Here is a 21,977-nt window from a genome sequence, read left to right on the forward strand (position 1 = left end):
TCTATCATGCTAATCTGCTGAGGTGATTTTGCAGAAGTCCACTTCCTAGTGATTATTAAAAGAATGAATACCGTGAGGTTGTTTATGATCTACACACTGGCCTCAAGAATGTACTTCTGCATTTACAGTTCTCAGCCAGTTTTCTCAACCTTTCCCTACCACAACCCACAGAAATCCACACTTGTATGAGGATGCTGTCTGAAAAACAGATGAAGAACTTTAGCAGAGTTGTTCCTCACTGTAGCAATATTAACATAGACATAACATAACACAGACCATATGATGAATTCAGCTCTGTTCAGAAACTGTTTAATTGCCAAGAAAATCCCAAACAATTGTGATTTGATTCTAGTTAGAGTCCCAGAAAAATTATATATGTAATGCAAAATTTCAGAGCTCTCCTTTAAAGACTGTCTATGAAAGAAATTGCTGGCAAAACACTGTCCTAAACTATTTATTCCATTCACACTATTACATTTTTGCTTTGATATCTTGCAATGACATTTATTAATCATGGAACTTCAGGTCTCTTCTCTGGTCTCCAGTGCGAAGGATTAATTCCTAAAAAAAGATGTATCTGCAGATGACTAAAAAATTAATAATAAAGAATAGATCTTGATTAAAGTTCTGGGTCAAGATGTAGCATCCTTCCACAAAGATCAGATTAGAAGTAGAATTGACATACATACGTATATGTGTCTATATGTTAAATCAGACTTGTATGTCTGGTATTTTAAGAAAGCTTACCTGGTTGAAGATTATTTTTAATGTTGTTTTGAATCTGTTCACAAGGATTTTATTGAGAATGTGTGTATCGGTGTAAATTAGTCTGGAATACTCAGTCTTCCTCTCTTTCTGTCAGTTGTCTGTAATTCTTTCACCCTCACTCTGTACATTTCTAATTACCTCATTTTACCCCTGCCTCACTTTCTCTCTCTAGTTCTCTGTCAATTGTTGGATAATACCCGATTCAACATGGAATATTAATGTATTCAATCCTTTTGTCCGCTTTATGGAATCGTCTATGAAACTTTAATGCTCTTTAAATGTCTAATCAAATTTTTAAACTGAATACATAAGGTCCTATATTTTAGGAGGGAGATATTAAATGCCAGACTCTTTGTCATTGTTCAGTATAGTGCTGTTGAAATTATGCATATTGAGGTGATGTAATAGTACATCCAATACATCCAGTAAATATTTAATGCTTTAAAAATATTCTAGATTTGGGACTGTAAATATAAAAAGTGTTTTCTCCACGTCTCCTCTCCTCTCTTTAATTTATTAATTCTATACATTCTTTAACTAACTTGGCCAGAGGTAATGAATATCTTGTTAATACTTTCCACGAATGAACTCTTCTTTCATTCATTATATTGTTGTCCTCATTTTATTGATTTCAGCCAGGATGAGTTGGTTATACATGTTAGACCCCTTCCACATGGCTCAAAGGCTACCCTGAAACAAGGTTCAAAGAGACTGTAGGTGCCCAAGATGTGGGGGTGATCATAGGGAAATCGTGTCTTCTGCATACACATAGTGCTGACTTTATGACACATAGCAGCTGTGGTTTCCTGCAAAGCTTCAAACCAGTCAACAGTGCAGAATGCAGTGTAAATGCCTGAAGGCTGTTACTCCTAACTGACACATTATGGACAGTTAGTGTCTTCTGTTGGAGGATTGAACGATTTTTGTAAGGGATCATCATGGGGATATTAAACAGTATTTTAATGTAGAAGATATACAAATGTAGGATTCAAAGAAATATAGTGATGTAGGTAAAATAAATGGGAAAATTATCATCAAAATATTTTGGTGAAAATTCTCAAAAAAATAAAACAATTCAATAATATTCCTCAATATTATGTACATAGAGAATGTTTTATTATATAGGGATGTTTCACAAAGTGACCTTAATGAATTATCTTAGTTACAACAGATCTGCCAATTCTGTGAGTTTAGAGGGAGCACATTATATGATTTGACCTTAGTAAATTTAAAATGGCTATTTTCAAATATAGTAAGCATTTTTCCCATGTACACATTTATAAATGGGCTTCTATAAATCATAATTAAAAGACTAAAACACTGTATATCCAGAAAAAATAATTAATTGGGTACATATCTAAACAAAGTATTCACAATTGAAGAAATTTAAATGACTAAGAATCTAATGCAATATATATATATATATATATATATATATATATATATCATCCTTATACATTAAGGAAATGCAAATCAAAATTATTCTGACATTTTTTCATCCCTTTCAGAAACTTTAGTTTAATAACACATGAGGAAACTTATCTTTACTGTGTTATGGAGAGAGGATAACATTGTTATTCTCCTGGTGGGAATGCAAACTTCTACAGCAACTTTAGAAATCAGTATGATGTTTCTTCAAGAATGTAGAAATGGATACACCTAAAGATATAACTCGAGGACATATATACAAATGTTGATTTATTCTAGTATAGACAACCTTGATAATTTGGAAATATTCAAGTTGTTCTTTAACAAATGCATGCATAAGGAAAATATGGTGAAGTGATAGACTAGAAAAAGGAAAACATGTAATTTTCAGGACAGTGAATGTATCCTGTGAAAGTCATCATGGATGACTTAACCCAGATAAAAAGGAAAAATGGGATACTTATTCACTTTTATCTGAATGTTAATTCAGCAAAATGTGTATCTGTATGATCTGTTTAGTGTCTGCTGTCCTCATTTTGGGAAGTACAAGTGTACTTATGAATTGCTGAGGTACACTGTCAGGAACAGGAATGTCAAATGTGAAGAGACAGGGAAGAGGGTGGCAATGGAGGGAATAGAGATGTACAGCTGAAATTGAGTGAAATTTCAGTCATAGAATGGAAACCTAATGGAGTAGAAACACTTTTTTTTTTAAATTTATCAAGGTTAATAAAAATTTATTATAATAAATATAATATTATTATTATATATATAATATATTATATATAAATAAATATAATAAAGATTTATAATAAAATATTGATTGGATTTATCTATGTAAATTTTCAATAATTAGTACATCTTAAAATTATGGATTTCAGCTTTCAGTAAACTGTAGTACAGATAATGACTGTATAGTCCTTAAGGAGTGAGATGTGACTCTCTCTTTTGGAAACATAAATGTATTATGTTATAAACATTATATATCTACAATAATCTATTCATTTGTTTACATTTCAAATGTCATTTCCCCAATTTGTCTTTTTTCCTTGAATCACACAAGCCATTCTGATCTTCTTTGATTGTAAGATGGTGCTCCCCCATCTACATGCCACTTCCATTTTAGTCCTCTATCATCCCCCTTCTCTGGGATATGACGTCTCCACGGGACCTATAGATTTCACTCTTTTTGCTTTATATTGTTTCTACTCTCCCCATTTTGTCCATCCTTCTCTACTTCTAGCAAGGTCCCTCCATTACTCTGTCTTCCATTATCATTTTATTCTCATTTCTAAGTGGGTTGCAAGAATCTGCAGTTTGGCCTTCTAACATTTTCCCTCTATGTCATAATTGATTTGTGTATTGGGTATACTGATCTTTGTTGGCTAACATCCACTTCTCACTAAGTACGTCCCATGTCATGTTCCTTTTCAATCTCCGTTACTTCACTAATTTCCAGGCCCATCCCTTTGCCTACAAAGTTCTTGGTTTCCTCATTTTTAATACCTGAGTAGTATTTCTTTAAATATAGCACACTTTCTGTATTTATTCCTCAGTTGAATTGACGTATATCATGATTTTTCCTGCATTTGACTATTATAAGAAGGCTGCCAAGAACATTTTCAACCACATGTCACTGCTATATGTGCACCATATTTGAGTATTTGCATTGAAGTGAGTGGTAAATCCGGGTTTTCAGGCAATGCTGTTTGCAATATTCTCTGAACCTCCACATTGATATCCAAAGTGGCAACACAGATACCAACCAGCAGTGGAGGAGTGTTCCACTTTCTCTACATCATAGCCTACTCTGCTATCGCATTAGTTTTTTGTCTTAGTCACACTTATTGGTGTAATGTCGACTCTCAAGTTCATTTTAATTTGCGTTTTCCTGATAACTAAAAATGGTGAAAATTTCTTGATATGTTTCTCAGCTGTTGAGATACCTCACTTGAGAATTCTTGGTTTAGCTCTCTAACCCAGTTTAAAAGTTGGTTTACTTGGTTGTGTGGGAGTGTACCTTTCAGAATTATGTCTATATTTTTATTATGGAACTCTAACAGATACAGGATTGGATAAAGTCTTTTCCAAATGTGTAGATTTCTGTTTTCTCCTATTGGCAGTGTACTTTGATTTAAAGAAAGTTTTCAGAATGATGAGATTCCATATATTGACTGGTGATCATAGACTCTGAACCTGTGGTCCTTTGTTCTGACAATTTTCTCCTGTGCAGCAGTTTTCTAGGAACTTTCTGACACTTTCCCTTCTATTGACTTCTGCATATATGGTTTTATGTGGATTTCCTTGATGCACTTGGACTTGAACTTTGAAGACAGAGATAAAATTGGATCAATTGGCATTCAGCTACATCCAGACCAGCAGTTGGGATACAATCATTTCTTAAAATGATTTCAGTTATGTACAATATACTTAGTCATCAGGATTTTGGAAATCAAAACAACCCTGAGATTTCACCACTCATCAGTCAGAATGGCTAAGATCAAAAACTCATGTGTGTATATGCTGGTGAGGATGTGGAGAAAGAGGAACACTCCTCCATTGCTGTTGGGATTGCAAACTTGTACAACCTCTCTCTAAATCAGTCCTAAGTTTCCTGAAAAATTAGACATTGTACTGTCTGAGAAACCGGCTATACCTCCCCTGGCATATACCCAAAAGATGCTCCAACATACAACAAACACACATGTTACACTATGTTCATAGCAGCCTTATTCATAATATCCAGAAACTGGGAAGAACTCAGATGTCCTTCAACAGAGTTATGGATTCAGAAAATGACATATATTTACACAATGAATTACTACTCAGCTATCAAAAACAATGAGTGCATAAAATTCATAGGCAAATGGAAGGACCTAGAAAATATCACCCTGAGTGAGGTTACACAATCACAGAAAAACACACCACATTAATAGGTAGTTATTAGCCTATTAGCCCAAATGCTCAAATATCCTAAGATACAATGCAAGAACACATGAAACTCAAGTAATAGGACCAAAATGCAGATGCTTCACTCCTTCCTTAAAAGAGGAACTAAAATATCCATAAGAGGGCTAGGGAGGCAATGTTTTTAGGAGACTGAAGGAATGGCCATTCAGAGTCACAGATTTTATATATATATATATATATATATATATATATATATATATATATATATATATATATATATATATGTGTGTGTGTGTGTGTGTGTGTGTGTGTGTGTGTGTGTGTGTGTGTGTGCATGTATATACGTATGTATGTACGTATGTATGTATGTATGTATATACCAAAACATGATAAGATAGATGAAGCTAAGAAGTGCATGCTGACAGTAACTGGATATAGAACCCTCCTGAGATACGCAGCCAGAATACGTGAAACACAGAGAAGAATGCCAGCCTCAAATCACTGAACTAAGAATGGGACCACCTTTGGAGGAATTAAGGAAAGGAATGAAGGAGCTGAAGGAGCTTGAAACCCCATAAGAAAAAAAAAACTGCCAGACAACCAGAGCTTCCACATACTAAACCACTACCCAAAGTCTTACATGGACTGACCCAGGGCTCCAACTGCAAATTTTGCAGTGAATAGATTTATTGGGGCATCATTGGAAAGGGAAGCCCTTGGTCTTATTAAGGTTGGACGTTTGTGTAGGGAAAGTAAAGAGGGGTGCTTTAAGGAAGGGGAATGGCTGTGTAGGGTACAAACAATATAGAAGGGGAGGGGAAGAATTTAGGGTTGATGGAAAGGGACCCCAGAAAGTAAATAACATTTGAAATGTAAATAATAAATACCTAATTTAATAAAAATGGAAAAAAGTTTAATCTTATAGTTCTAAAATCTTAATGTTCAATAAATATAGCATTCGAGATTTTAAAACATTTATTTCCTATGAAAATTAATGTTGTGTATGCACATGGAATACAACTGTTCACCACTATACTGAGAACTGAACTCAAATATTCTAGAACTACCTATAAGAATAATTTTAAAAAGTTTTTGAATTATTTCTACTTCTTATCTAAGCTAGACACTTCTTCATTGATTTGTCCAATTGTTTTTAAAAAGATACAGAAAAGTTACTCATTCTTTTTACAAACATTGTTACACGTATTCCAGAACTGACTCAATATGAATAAGGATGGATATTATAAGGTATTTTTAACCTATTGTCTTCATATAAAAGTAAATTCTGTAATTATATATTTATTGGATATTTTGATTTGTTATTGAATGAAATATCAAAATCTACATTTGCATCTCATTATCATTTACTTAAAATATTAATTTCATTGATTGTAATATGGCCCAGATGCAGTTGACAATGGGAGAAATGTAAGGACTGTTGCGAAGTGTGTACAGACTCCTCTTTGGTAAGCTTGGTATGTATCAAAATCAGAACGGTAGAGTGACTGATATTGATATGTAAAATCGAAATAATTACATATGGTGTCCTATGCTGTGAAAATGATAAGAAAGCTCAATATTTTAGATTTTTAATATTTAAAGAAACAAAGATATTTTAGATTGCTTTTTAATGGACGTCCTTCTGAGGAGATAATCGGGCCTTAGTAATCAATGCGAACAAATATGATACACTGCCCTGCTTATTATTTGAAATTAAAAAATACCTGGAGTAGGCAAAGTTTCACCCATTATACTCCTATCTGTTTAGAGATTGGATATAGAAAAGATGAAAAGGTTTATCTTTGGATCCTTATTGAATTTTATTTAATTAAATGAATGTTTTTAAAGAGAAATATTAAAGAATGTAGCCATATCTTAATAGATTTTTGTCACAGATTGTTAGTGTTCTCACTCTGTGTAGTTTCGCTATAGAATCATGCAATATTGTTAATGTATCTGAGGCATTCATCCCATTAAATCGTCCAATAATCTTCAGCATGTTCAAATTACCAACATCCATAATGAAACCTGTACCAACTTTTAACTTCATTTCCTTTTCTGCTCTATTACAATTTGATGCCATTTTTCTAGTATTTATCATGGATTTATAAATAAACCTGCTTATGTTACCTACTCAGAATCACTTGTGAATATTCTTCAACAACTTTCACTCAATATGAATGTTCAGGTCTTTTACACTTTTTCTTTACAGATGCATGAAGCTCTTCTCTGCATGAGGTCTTCTACAAGCTCTGCTTTCTCCTCCAGAAGTTTTCTTCCTAGGATTCCTGTCACATAGCCAGGTTTCTGTGTTAGTTCTGAGTAGAACTAGCACTTTGTAACAACTTTGTTTTTCATGTCTAAAGTTTCAATGGAACAAACTTTTGGTACATAATTTATTAGGGGAAAAACAGAATATTTTATTTTCTACAATAAAGAACAACTATAAAATGGTTGATGTTGAAAATGGTACTGAAAACAGAGAAGGGGATAGTAATCACATTGGTGACAGAGAAATAATAGTTTCCAGTATGAGAACAATGTTAATAAAGATAAAAAATGAAGGAAGTTGGAGTTCCTATTCTACTATGGACTATAATCGACTATCAACCAAAAGTTTTCCAAACTGTAAGGAAGGAAATTGCATATTTATTCAAAGAAAAACCCACCAATAGGAACTCTCAATCCTAAATATGTATGCTCCAAATACATGGGCACCTGCATTCATAAGAGATAACTTACTAAAGCTCAATGCACCCACTGCTCCTCACATAATAATATTTGGAGATTTCAACACCACAGCCTCACCAATGGACAGATCATGGAAACAGAAATTAAAGAGAGACTTAGACAAACTAACAGAAGTTTTGAACAAAATGGACTTCACAGGTTTTTATAGAACATTTTATCCTAAAACAAAAGAATATACCTTCTTCCTAGTACCTCATAGTATTTTTTCCAAAATTGATCATATAACCGGTTGCAAAACAGGCCTCAACAGATCCAAGAAGACTGAAATAAGTCCATGCATCCTATCAAACTATGACAGATTAAGGCTGGTATTCAATATCCACAAAAACATCAGCGAGCCCACACATACCTGGAAGTAGAACAGTGCTCTACTCAAAGATAACTTGTCAATCAAGAAATAAAGAAAGATTAAAGACTTTTTAGAATTTAATAAAAGCACAACATACCTATGCTTTACTCAACAATAAAAGAACTTCTGGGGGAATCACCATTCCTTACCTCAAGCAGTATTACAGGGCAATAGTGATTAAAAAAAACAAACTACAACCACAACAACAACAACAATAAAGTAGTATTTGTACAGAGCCCGGAGTGTTGATAAGTGTAATAGAATTGAAGACCGCAAAACAAACAAACACATCAATGGTCACTTGGTATTTGACAAAGTCGCTAAAACCATGCAAGGAAAAAAAAAAGATAGGGTTTTCAACAACTTGAGGGCAGCATGTAGAAGTATGCAAATCGATTCATTTTTATTGCCCTGTACAAACCTTAAGTCCAAGTGGATCAATGACCTCTACATCAAACATGATAAACTGAAACTAATAGAAGAAAAAGTAGAGAAGAGTCTTGATCACATGGGCACTGGGAAAAATTTACGGAACCATACACCAGTTTTTTGTAATGTAAGATCAAGAATCAGAAATGAGACCCGCGGATCCCGGCCCGCAGCAGCTCTCTGCCCCCAGACCCTGTGAGAGAGAGAACCAACCGCCTGGTCAGGTGGGCACTCCTGAGGCTGCAGAGCAGAAGAGACCACCAACACTGCTCACCCCTGCCCACATCCCTGGCCCAAGAGGAAACTGTATAAGGCCTCTGGACTCCCGTGGGGGAGGGTCCAGGAGCGGCAGGACCCCTGTCTGAGACACCACCAGAACCTGAAGGAAACAGACCGGATAAACAGTTCTCTGCACCCAAATCCCGTGGGAGGGAGAGCTGAACCTTCAGAGAGGCAGACAAGCCTGGGAAACCAGAAGAGACTGCTCTCTGCACACACATCTCGGACGCCAGAGGAAAAAGCCAAAGACCATCTGGAACCCTGGTGCACTGAAGCTCCCGGAAACGGCGGCACAAGTATTCCTGGTTGATGCCGCTGCAGAGAGCCCCTGGGCAGCACCCCACGAGCGAACTTGAGCCTCGGGACCACAGGTAAGACCAAATTTTCTGCTGCAAGAAAGCTGCCTGGTGAACTCAAGACACAGGCCCACAGGAACAGCTGAAGACCTGTAGAGAGGAAAAACTACACACCCGAAAGCAGAACACTCTGTCCCCATAACTGACTGAAAGAAAGGAAAAATGGTCTACAGCACTCCTGACACACAGGCTTATAGGACAGTCTAGCCACTGTCAGAAATAGCAGAACAAAGTAACACTAGAGATAATCTGATGGCGAGAGGCAAGCGCCGGAACCCAAGCAACAGAAACCAAGACTACATGGCACCATCGGAGCCCAATTCTCCCATCAAAACAAACATGGAATATCCAAACACACCAGAAAAGCAAGATCTAGTTTCAAAATCATTTTTGATCATGATGCTGGAGGACTTCAAGAAAGACGTGAAGAACTCCCTTAGAGAACAAGTAGAAGCCTACAGAGAGGAATCGCAAAAATGCCTGAAAGAATCGCAAAAATCCCTGAAAGAATTCCAGGAAAACATAAATAAACAAGTAGAAACCCATAGAGAGGAGACACAAAAATCCCTGAAAGAATTCCAGGAAAACACAATCAAACAATTGAAGGAATTAAAAATGGAAATAGAAGCATTCAAGAAAGAACACATGGAAACAACCCTGGATATAGAAAACCAAAAGAAGAGACAAGGAGCTGTAGATACAAGATTCACCAACAGAATACAAGAGATGGAAGAGAGAATCTCAGGAGCAGAAGATTCCATAGAAATCATTGACTCAACTGTCAAAGAAAATGTAAAGCAGAAAAAGCTACTGGTCCAAAACATACAGGAAATCCAGGACTCAATGAGAAGATCAAACCTAAGGATAATAGGTATAGAAGGGAGTGAAGACTCCCAGCTCAAAGGACCAGTAAATATTTTCAACAAAATCATAGAAGAAAACTTCCCAAACCTAAAAAAAGTGATACCCATAGACATACAAGAAGCCTACAGAACTCCAAATAGATTGGACCAGAAAAGAAACACCTCCTGTCACATAATTGTCAAAACACCAAACGCACAAAATGAAGAAAGAATATTAAAAGCAGTAAGAGAAAAAGGTCAAGTAACATATAAAGGGAGACCTATCAGAATCACACCAGACTTCTCGCCAGAAAATATGAAGGCCAGAAGATCCTGGACTGATGTCATATAGACCCTAAGAGAAAACAAATGCCAGCCCAGGTTACTGTATCCAGCAAAACTCTCAATTAACATTGATGGAGAAACCAAGATATTCCATGACAAAACCAAATTTACACAATATCTTTCTACAAATCCAGCACTACAAAGGATAATAAAGGTAAAGCCCAACATAAGGAGGCAAGCTATACCCTAGAAGAAGCAAGAAACTAATCGTCTTGGCAACAAAACAAAGAGAATGAAAGCACACAAACATAACCTCACATCCAAATATGAATATAACGGGAAGCAATAATCACTATTCCTTAATATCTCTCAATATCAATGGCCTCAACTCCCCAATAAAAAGACATAGATTAACAAACTGGATACGCAACGAGGACCCTGCATTCTGCTGCCTACAGGAAACACACCTCAGAGACAAAGACAGACACTACCTCAGAGTGAAAGGCTGGAAAACAACTTTCCAAGCAAATGGTCAGAAGAAGCAAGCTGGAGTAGCCATTCTAATATCAAATAAAATCAATTTCCAACTAAAAGTCATCAAAAAAGATAAGGAAGGACACTTCATATTCTTCAAAGGAAAACTCCACCAAGATGAACTCTCAATCCTAAATATCTATGCCCAAATACAAGGGCACCTACATACGTAAAAGAAACCTTACTAAAGCTCAAAACACACCCTGCACCTCACACAATAATAGTGGGAGATTTCAACACCCCACTCTCATCAATGGACAGATCATGGAAACAGAAATTAAACAGTGATATCGACAGACTAAGAGAAGTCATGAGCCAAATGGACTTAACGGATATTTATAGAACATATTATCCTAAAGCAAAAGGATATACCTTCTTCTCAGCTCCTCATGGTACTTTCTCCAAAACTGACCATATAATTGGTGATAAAACGGGCCTCAACAGGTACAGAAAGATAGAAATAATCCCATGCATGCTATCAGACCAAGACGGCCTAAAACTGGTCTTCAATAACAATAAGGGAAGAATGCCCACATATACGGGGAAATTGAACAATGCTCTACTCAATGATAACCTGGTCAAGGAAGAAATAAAGAAAGAAATTAAAAACTTTTTAGAATTTAATGAAAATGAAGATACAACATACCCAAACTTATGGGACACAATGAAAGCTGTGCTAAGAGGAAAACTCATATCGCTGAGTGCCTACAGAAAGAAACAGGAAAGAGCATATGTCAGCAGCTTGACAGCACACCTAAAAGCTCTAGAACAAAAAGAAGCAAATACACCCAGGAGGAGTAGAAGGCAGGAAATAATCAAACTCAGAGCTGAAATCAACCAAGTAGAAACAAAAAGGACCATAGAAAGAATCAACAGAACCAAAAGTTGGTTCTTTGAGAAAATCAACAAGATAGATAAACCCTTAGCCAGACTAACGAGAGGAAACAGAGAGTGCGTCCAAATTAACAAAATCAGAAATGAAAAGGGAGACATAACAACAGATTCAGAGGAAATTCAAAGAATCATAAAATCTTACTATAAAAACCTATATTCAACAAAACTTGAAAATCTTCAGGAAATGGACAAATTCCTAGACAGATACCAGGTATCGAAGTTAAATCAGGAACAGATAAACCAGTTAAACAACCCCATAACTCCTAAGGAAATAGACGCAGTCATTAAAGGTCTCCCAACCAAAAAGAGCCCAGGTCCAGACGGGTTTAGTGCAGAATTTTATCAAACCTTCATAGAAGACCTCATACCAATATTATCCAAACTATTCCACAAAATTGAAACAGATGGAGCACTACCGAATTCCTTCTACGAAGCCACAATTACTCTTATACCTAAACCACACAAAGACACAACAAAGAAAGAGAACTTCAGAACAATATCCCTTATGAATATCGACGCAAGAATACTCAACAAAATTCTGGCAAACCGAATCCAAGAGCACATCAAAACAATCATTCACCATGATCAAGTAGGCTTCATCCCAGGCATGCAAGGATGGTTTAATATAAGGAAAACCATCAACGTGATCCATTTTATAAACAAACTGAAAGAACAGAACCACATGATCATTTCATTAGATGCTGAGAAAGCATTTGACAAAATTCAACACTCCTTCATGATAAAAGTCCTGGAAAGAATAGGAATTCAAGGCCCTTACCTAAACATAGTAAAAGCCATATACAGCAAACCAGTTTCTAACATTAAACCAAATGGAGAGAAACTTGAAGCAATCCCACTAAAATCAGGGACTAGACAAGGCTGCCCACTCTCTCCCTACTTATTCAATATAGTTCTTGAAGTTCTAGCCAGAGCAATCAGACAACAAAAGGAGATCAAGGGGATACAGATCGGAAAAGAAGAAGTCAAAATATCACTATTTGCAGATGACATGATAGTATATTTAAGTGATCCCAAAAGTTCCACCAGAGAACTACTAAAGCTGATAAACAACTTCAGCAAAGTGGCTGGGTATAAAATTAACTCAAATAATTCAGTTTCCTTCTTCTATACAAAAGAGAAACAAGCCGAGAAAGAAATTAGAGAAACGACACCCTTCATAATAGACCCAAAAAATATAAAGTACCTCGGTGTGACTTTAACCAAGCAAGTAAAAGATCTGTACAATAAGAACTTCAAGACACTGAGGAAAGAAATTGAAGAAGACCTCAGAAGATGGAAAGATCTCCCATGCTCATGGATTGGCAGGATTAATATAGTAAAAATGGCCATTTTACCAAAAGCAATCTACAGATTCAATGCAATCCCCATCAAAATACCAATCCAATTCTTCAAAGAGTTAGACAGAACAATTTGCAAATTCATCTGGAATAACAAAAAACCCAGGATAGCTAAAGCTATTTTCAACAATAAAAGGACTTCAGGGGGAATCACTATCCCTGAACTCAAGCAGTATTACAGAGCAATAGTGATAAAAACTGCATCTTATTGGTACAGAGACAGACAGATAGACCAATGGAATAGAATTGAAGACCCAGAAATGAACCCACACACCTATGGTCACTTGATTTTTGACAAAGGAGCCAAAACCGTCCAATGGAAAAAAGATAGCATTTTCAGCAAATAGTGCTGGTTCAACTGGAGGGCAATATGTAGAAGAATGCAGATCGATCCATCCTTATCACCCTGTACAAAGCTTAAGTCCAAGTGGATCAAGGACCTCCACATCAAACCAGACACACTCAAACTAATAGAAGAAAAACTAGGGAAGCATCTGGAACACATGGGCACTGGAAAAAATTTCCTGAACAAAACACCAATGGCTTATGCTCTAAGATCAAGAATCGACAAATGGGATCTCATAAAACTGCAAAGCTTCTGTAAGGCAAAGGACACTGTGGTTAGGACAAAACGGCAACCAACAGATTGGGAAAAGATCTTTACTAATCCTACAACAGATAGAGGCCTTATATCCAAAATATACAAAGAACTCAAGAAGTTAGACCGCAGGGAAACAAATAACCCTATTAAAAAATGGGGTTCAGAGCTTAACAAAGAATTCACAGCTGAGGAATGCCGAATGGCTGAGAAACACCTAAAGAAATGTTCAACATCTTTAATCATAAGGGAAATGCAAATCAAAACAACCCTGAGATTTCACCTCACACCAGTGAGAACAGCTAAGATCAAAAACTCAGGTGCCAGCAGATGTTGATGAGGATGTGGAGAAAGAGGAAAATTCCTCCATTGTTGGTGGGATTGCAGACTGGTAAAACCAATCTTGAAATCAGTCTGGTGGTTCCTCAGAAAATTGGACATTGAACTTCCTGAAGATCCAGCTATACCTCTCTTGGGCATATACCCAAAAGATGCCTCAACATATAAAAGAGACACGTTCTCCACTATGTTCATCGCAGCCTTATTTATAATAGCCAGAAAATGGAAAGAATCCAGATGCCCTTCAACAGAGGAATGGATACAGAAAATGTGGTACATCTACACAATGGAATATTACTCAGCTATCAAAAACAACGAGTTTATGAAATTCGTAGGCAAATGGTTGGAACTGGAAAATATCATCCTGAGTGAGCTAACCCAATCACAGAAAGACATACATGGTATGCACTCATTGATAAGTGGCTTTTAGCCCAAATGCTTGTATTACCCTAGATCCCTAGAACAAACGAAACTCAAGACGGATGATCAAAATGTGAATGCTTCACTCCTTTAAATGAGGAAAAAGAATACCCTTGGCAGGGAAGGGAGAGGCAAAGATTAAAACAGAGACTGAAGGAACACCCATTCGGAGCCTGCCCCACATGTGGCCCATACATATACAGCCACCCAATTAGACAAGATGGATGAAGCAAAGAAGTGCAGACCGACAGGAGCCGGATGTAGATCGCTCCTGAGAGACACAGCCAGAATACAGCAAATACAGAGGCGAATGCCAGCAGCAAACCACTGAACTGAGAATAGGTCCCCCGTTGAAGGAATCAGAGAAAGAAATGGAAGAGCTTGAAGGGGCTCGAGACCCCAAAAGTACAACAATGTCAAGCAACCAGAGCTTCCAGGGACTAAGCCACTACCTAAATACTATACATGCACTGACCCTGGACTCTGACCCCATAGGTAGCAATGAATATCCTAGTAAGAGCACCAGTGGAAGGGGAAGCCCTGGGTCCTGCTAAGACTGAACCCCCAGTGAACTAGACTATGGGGGGAGGGCGGCAATGGGGGGAGGGTTGGGAGGGGAACACCCATAAGGAAGGGGAGGGGGGAGGGGGATATTTGCCCGGAAACCGGGAAAGGGAATAACACTCGAAATGTATATAAGAAATACTCAAGTTAATAAAAAAAAATAAAAAAAAAAAAGAAATACTCAAGTTAATAAAAAAAAAAGAGAAAAAAAAAGATGGAGGATGAAGAAAATAAAAAAAAAAAAAAGAATCAGAAATGAGACTTCATAAAACTGCAAAGCCAAATGTGGGACAGGCTCTGAATGGGTGTTCCTTCAGTCTCTGTTTTAATCTTTGCCTCTCCCTTCCCTGCCAAGGGTATTCTTTTTCCTCATTTAAAGAAGGAGTGAAGCATTCACATTACATATACAGCCACCCAATTGGACTAGATGGATGAAGCAAAGAAGTGCAGACCGACAGGAGCCGGATGTACATCGCTCCTGAGAGACACAGCCAGAATACAGCAAATACAGAGGCGAATGCCAGCAGCAAACCACTGAACTGAGAATAGGTCCCCTATTGAAGGAATCAGAGAAAGAACTGGAAGAGCTTGAAGGGGCTCGAGACCCCAAAAGTACAACAATGCCAAGCAACCAGAGCTTCCAGGGACTAAGCCACTACCTAAAGACTATACATGGACTGACCCTGGACTCTGACCCCATAGGTAGCAATGAATATCCTAGTAAGAGCACCAGTGGAAGGGGAAGCCCTGGGTCCTGCTAAGACTGAACCCCCAGTGAACTAGTCTATGGGGGGAGGGCGGCAATGGTGGGAGGGTTGGGAGGGGAACACCCATAAGGAAGGGGAGGGGGGAGGGGGATGTTTGCCCGGAAACCGGGAAAGGGAATAACACTCGAAATGTATATAAGAAATACTCAAGTTAATAAAAAAAAAAAAAAAAAAAAAAAAAAAAAAAAAAAAAAAAAAAAACTGCAAAGCCTCTGTAAGTCAAAAGACACTGTCATCAGGACAAAAGGGCAACCAAATGATTGTAGTACCTGTCCTCTGCATGCACCCAAAAAACGGTGCAACATACAACAAAGATACTTGCTCCACTATGCTCACCGCAGCCTTATTTATAATAGCCAGGAACTGGAAAGAAACCAGATGCCCTTCAACTGACAAATGGATACAGAAAATGTGGTACATCTGTACAATGTTCTATTATTCAGCTTTAAAAACAATGAATTCATGAAACTCATAGGCAAATGGATTGACCTACACAGCGTCACACTGAGTGAGGTAACACAATCACATAAAAGGACACATAGTATACACTCTATCACATGTGGATTTTAGTCCAAAAGTTCAAATTCGGCAAGATATAATCCACAGACCACATGAAGTTCAAGAAGAATAATCAAAGTGTGGAAGCTTCACTCCTTCTTAAAAGGGGGAACAAAAACATTCACAGGAGGATTTGTGGAGGCAAAGGTAGAAGCAGAGCCTGAAGGAACAGCAATTCATGCCCCACCTGTGGCCCATATACACATATACAGTCACCAAAAGCATATAAGATTGATGAAGCTAAGAAGTACATGCTGACTGGAACTGGATATAGATGTCTCCTGAGAGATACAGCCAGAACAGGTCAAATTCATATTTGAATGGTAGCAGCAAAACATTAATCTGACAATGGAACACCTGGTGGAGGAATTACAGAAGGGACTAAAACACCTGAAGGGACTTGCAACCGCATAGGGACAATAGTGCCCAACAACGAGAGGTCCCAGGGAGTAAAGCATCACCCAAAGTATATACATGGATTGACTCATGGCTGTAGATGCATATGTAGCAGAGGATGGCCTTTTTGGGGACCAAGGGAAGGAAAAGCACTTAGTCCTGCCAAATGTGGACTCCCAGTGTAAGGAAGGTCAGAAAGACTAGACAGGTGGATGATGTGGATGGGAACACTATTATCAAAGAAGGGGAGGGAGAGCAGATAGGGGTCTTATGTACAAGATACCAGGATAGGGAATATTTGAAATTTAAATTAAAAAATCCAATAAATGAAAAGAGCATACACAGATTCCTTTGAATAGGTCGAGGTATATCTAATTTCTCTGCGTGCAGAAGAGGTATTGTTGCTGTCACTCCAGGAAAAGGTGATAGATTTTTGATGTTCTAAAATAGAAGGGTGGAATAGGATCTCCCCTGGATTGTAAGAAATGTGCATAGCTTCTCTTCCTCTTATGTCTGGAGCACTATTGAGCAGAAGTTGAAAGCTGATTGATACCTTGAAAATTATAGAACATTCCAGCCACACACTACTTCAGCAACTCCAAACTGGAAATCACACTAAAGAAGACACATCTGAATGTCCATGGTAGGCATAGCAACAGTCTTAGAAATCTTGTAAGAGGCTTTAATGCAGTAGTCTTAGTTTCAGTGTCTTATTCAAATATATGTCCATCTACACATTCCTCTGCATGTGAAAGGACATCTCTGTGTAGGGAACACAATGAAGACAGTAGTCTGATTTGTGCATGCTTTTAGACTCTGGTTTGAGAACTCAGTCCAGATTTCTCTGAGATCTCTTGGGTCAGAACAGTGTTTCCCAGGCCAATAAACTTAGAAATTTTAGAGAGGAAATGCATTTGGCATACGGGGAATCTGTGATAATTCCTTGGCCTCCTGGAGTCCTCTTAATTGGGAAAGTCTAAATCTTACTGGGTAAGATGGTGGAGGTAGGGAACTTGCACAGAAGTAGGACTGTTGTGTCAGTCTTCAAAAAGGTAATTTGCCAGACTTCATGGGAAAAAAGTTATTATTATTGCACCATGGACATCACCAGGATTTCTCAGAAAATGTGCAAAGGAGATATTCTATACCTGTCTTTTAGAGGGGTAAAATCTCTGGCTGTTTTTAAAATAACAAGAAAGACCATTTCATGCTGGAGAAAGTGTAAGTTCCTTGTGGAGCAGAGGAAGATCCAGTATTGCTTGATCAGCTTCCTGTTCTTTTTAGTATTTAGAATGTCCATATATTTTTGTGTTATTTGAAAGTCCAGGCAGCAATTCTTCCATCATTCCTACAGGTTGCATTTTATTCCACCAGTTGTCTTTGCGCTTTGAAGACTTTTGTCACAAAAGAAAAGATCAATGCCCCTTTCTTCAGTGCAGGAATGTCTCAGAATACATGTAGCAGGATGACGTTTGGTTGTAATCCTAGACAGTTGGGATATAGCAGGCTCACAAAATCAAGAGAAGAGGTACTATTGACGGCTACAAGAGAGTGCAGGCATGAGTACCCCTTGGGAAAAAGAAGATATTTCAGGTCAATATGGGCTTTTGGTGAAAGTGTTGTTGCCCACTATACAGAGAAAAAAGGTGACATACTTGTGAGAAGATATGGAGTGTTGATACTCCCATAGGGAAAAGGAGAGACACTGAAGCTCTTCTATGAAAGGATGACATTTACATACCCCTTGGAAAGAAGTTGTGAATTTGAGAACAACTGGAGCAAAAGGTGTCATTCTGATGTCCAACCTAGAGGAAGTTTTGAATATAAGACACAGGTAAGTGTAATTTTTGTGCCACCTTTCATCAAAAGTAGCATGGTTCAGAATCATTCTTTGTCAAATAGGTTAGCTACTGAGGACCTTCTTGACTGGAAGTGGAGTTTGAGACCTGGGTGCCAGAGATGATCTCAGGAATTGTCAGTGTTTTAAGAAAGATATCGGACCCTCTTATATACAGAAAGTACATTTGAAATATAGTAGACAAATATTGGTGATCTAAAGTAATGTTGTTTAAGATTAGAATATTAAAGAAGACTTAGAGTCTGCTTAAAGTGACAAACCTATTTTAGGATAAGGGAGTGTCCAAGCCTACCTTGAGCAGGAAAGCTAGGGCTACTTCATATATTCCCATCTTAAGTTACACCATGGTAGGCCTTTCAGGAATCCAAGCATTAGTATTATTCAGCAGTCATAATTTTCAGTCTCTAAGTCCTTTTGAAGCTAATCATCAATGACATGGGTACAAGCATGAAGCATGGCATATAGGACATATAATGAAAGTTTCACGATCTACTAACAGATCATAAGTAAGTGAAGTACCTTTGGTCACACCTGCAATTTCTTAGTGGTCATAATTAGATGGACATGATCTAAAGCTCCCTATTCGAGGGTTATATTTGAAGCTGGTATGAAGGTTGAATACGCTCTAAGGACTCTTTAATCTTGGTCCCCTTGCTCAAAAAGAAATTTATGAGATCTCAATAGTAAACTCCTGTCATTCTTATAACTGATCTTGGACAGAAGGGGATGGTGTAAGGTATTATTTGTCAAAGAATAAAGGCCTGAAGTCCACAAATCAAAGTGAAGTCCTGATTCCCCTTCATCTAAAGGGGATGGTGTTGAGATGGCTAGGAAATGGGTGCAATTTGAGTAACCTGTGTTCATGAGTGCAACTTATGGGGTCATCTTGAACTCCTTTGCGTAACAAGAAAGTTCCTGGCCATTTTTATCCAATTATCAAGATCAGGTCACCTAACTGTGCAGAAGGGAAAATTCCAGCTCACCTTTGGTGGTGGGAAAACAGTAAGGTATTGCATAACTTTCTCCCAAATATTCTTCCCAGCATCCATTATCAATATAATTTAGAGACTGTTGGGAAGAGTACAAGAAGCAGTCAGCATTCTCTTACATCAGGGTAAGTGATTTTCTGAACTCTGATGTATATGATGTATATGATGATGTATAGATGTATATATGATGTATAGATGATGTGTATATGTATAGATGATGTATATATGTACATGTGTACATATGTACATGTGTACATATGGGTAAATATACAAATGTACATACATACATATATATTTATATACATATATAAGTACCTATATATATGTACTTATGTATATATGTATATCCATAAATGAGAGACGGGAACATTGTATTTCTGACAACCATCTGTAGTGAGATTGAATATATGTTAATTTTAGCTTTCTATACTCTGCCCTCTGATCTACACCAAGAATCTTATGATGTCCCACTGGGAGATTACAATTATGATTGCCTTGCAATCTTGTTCAAGATTGCCACTTAAGAAAAAACTAGTTTAAATCAGGTATAAGATGACCTTGTAATTAAGTGATGGTCTTGTGCCTTCCAGAGATATAGAGTACAACTGAAACTCCTCAGAAGTAAAGTTGGAATCAGTGAGACTTGCTCATATGAGCAAAAGCTGAGATATCTGTGTGAGCATCATTCCTTAGCATATACACCCTTGGCCAGGAACTGACTGCCTATAGTTTTTGTAGTTGAAGGTCCCATTTTGTACTACAATGAAATGCATGTTAGTGAATTTGATTCTGACTTCTACAGAGGTATGCCATGAGACCATGGGATTCTTTAGTCAGAAGTGAAGTGACTGGAACCCACTTTCAAAAAATCAAAGTTTGAGGGTCTTTCCTTATATGAGTAATTGAGATGACACAAGGCAAACAGGGAATGTGTAGAGTAGACTCAGTTGTAGGAGGGAGGTCTGACATTCTGTTCAATAACTTAGGTAACTGAGGGAAAAAGGAAGATCACGACCCCTTTAAGAAAGAGCAAACTTTGAGATCTGATTGTGCAATGGTGTGTGTTAGAAAACCATTGGAGTTGGGATTGGTATCATGCAACATCCTGTGAAACATGTATGTCATTGTTACCTGATTTGGTGAAGGTATGGGACACTATTATTTGAAAAAGCATGTCTCATGTCACCTTGTGAATAAAGGAATGTGTGAGTTTCCTTTGGTCAAAGTCAGTGTACTCCATCAAGGCCACACTGATGGGGAAGGAGTCACATCATCATTCAGGGTAGTTCTCAGGGCCTCTTCAAAGTGGAAGGAGTCTAGCAGCTATCTGAGAACAGGAGAGTTCTGAGAAGAGATTCGCAGAATGGGAAGTTCTGAGAAAATCTTTAGCAAAAGAGAAATCCTGAATGTATTGGTTCACAATGTGGAGGTCCCTAGTCATATTTTGAAGAAAAGAAGTATCCACTTCACCCATGGTCAGTAAGGGAAGGTTATCGGCTACACTGTGTCTTCTAGGAATGTTCTGACTCTGTCTCAGTAACTTCTAAGTATGTTACCTATATGTATACCCTATATATCTTTTAGTCCAGGCAATGGTCACAGCAACAGTATAATTGGTTAAGGAAGCGATGATGCTTCTTCAAGGATGTGTTCAGCTGCACAGAAATGTGAATAAAATATAGGAATGTTGCATAATTTGAAGACCTACTTTAAGGCACATAGTATAAGAGTCAATTTAGCTTTGTGTCTTCTGAACTAGGATTTAGAAGCAGAGAAATATAAGATACCATTGTTTGAATATGTGTTGTATGAATACCTTGAATAAAGAGGTTAATTTTAAGCAAACTTAGTTAATAGGGGGGTTGTGAGGCATAGGCCGAATGGCAGCTCTAGAGATTCTTTAGTTCTACAGGTACTCCAAAATTCCCATAGTGCACAGGGTGGAGGTCTGAGACGATTGATGTGCACTGGGAATAATTTATAGAGCCCTTTCAATAGAATTTGATTTCCCAGGCCCCCATTTGCAGAAGTTGAAGGTCTAAGATCGACTTAGTGGAATGAAGTAGACAATTGGACCACAATCTTACTGGAAAGACAGGGAATGTTAGATGTTCTTTCATGTAGGATGAGTGGTATAAGGCTCCCTTGGTTTTGCAGCCCTTTAAGGAGAAAAGACAACACCACTTGATGGGAATAGGAACATAAAAGGGCCGTGTAAAGCTTCAAACATGTTTTAGGCCCCTTTACCAAAATGGGTCTAGGGTAATGTTATATTTAGGCGAGTACTGACATGCTCTACAATATA

This window comes from Rattus norvegicus, chromosome Y (genome assembly GCF_021556685.1).
Source record: "Rattus norvegicus strain SHRSP/BbbUtx chromosome Y, alternate assembly SHRSP_T2T, whole genome shotgun sequence".
NCBI classification, from domain to species: Eukaryota; Metazoa; Chordata; class Mammalia; order Rodentia; family Muridae; genus Rattus; species Rattus norvegicus.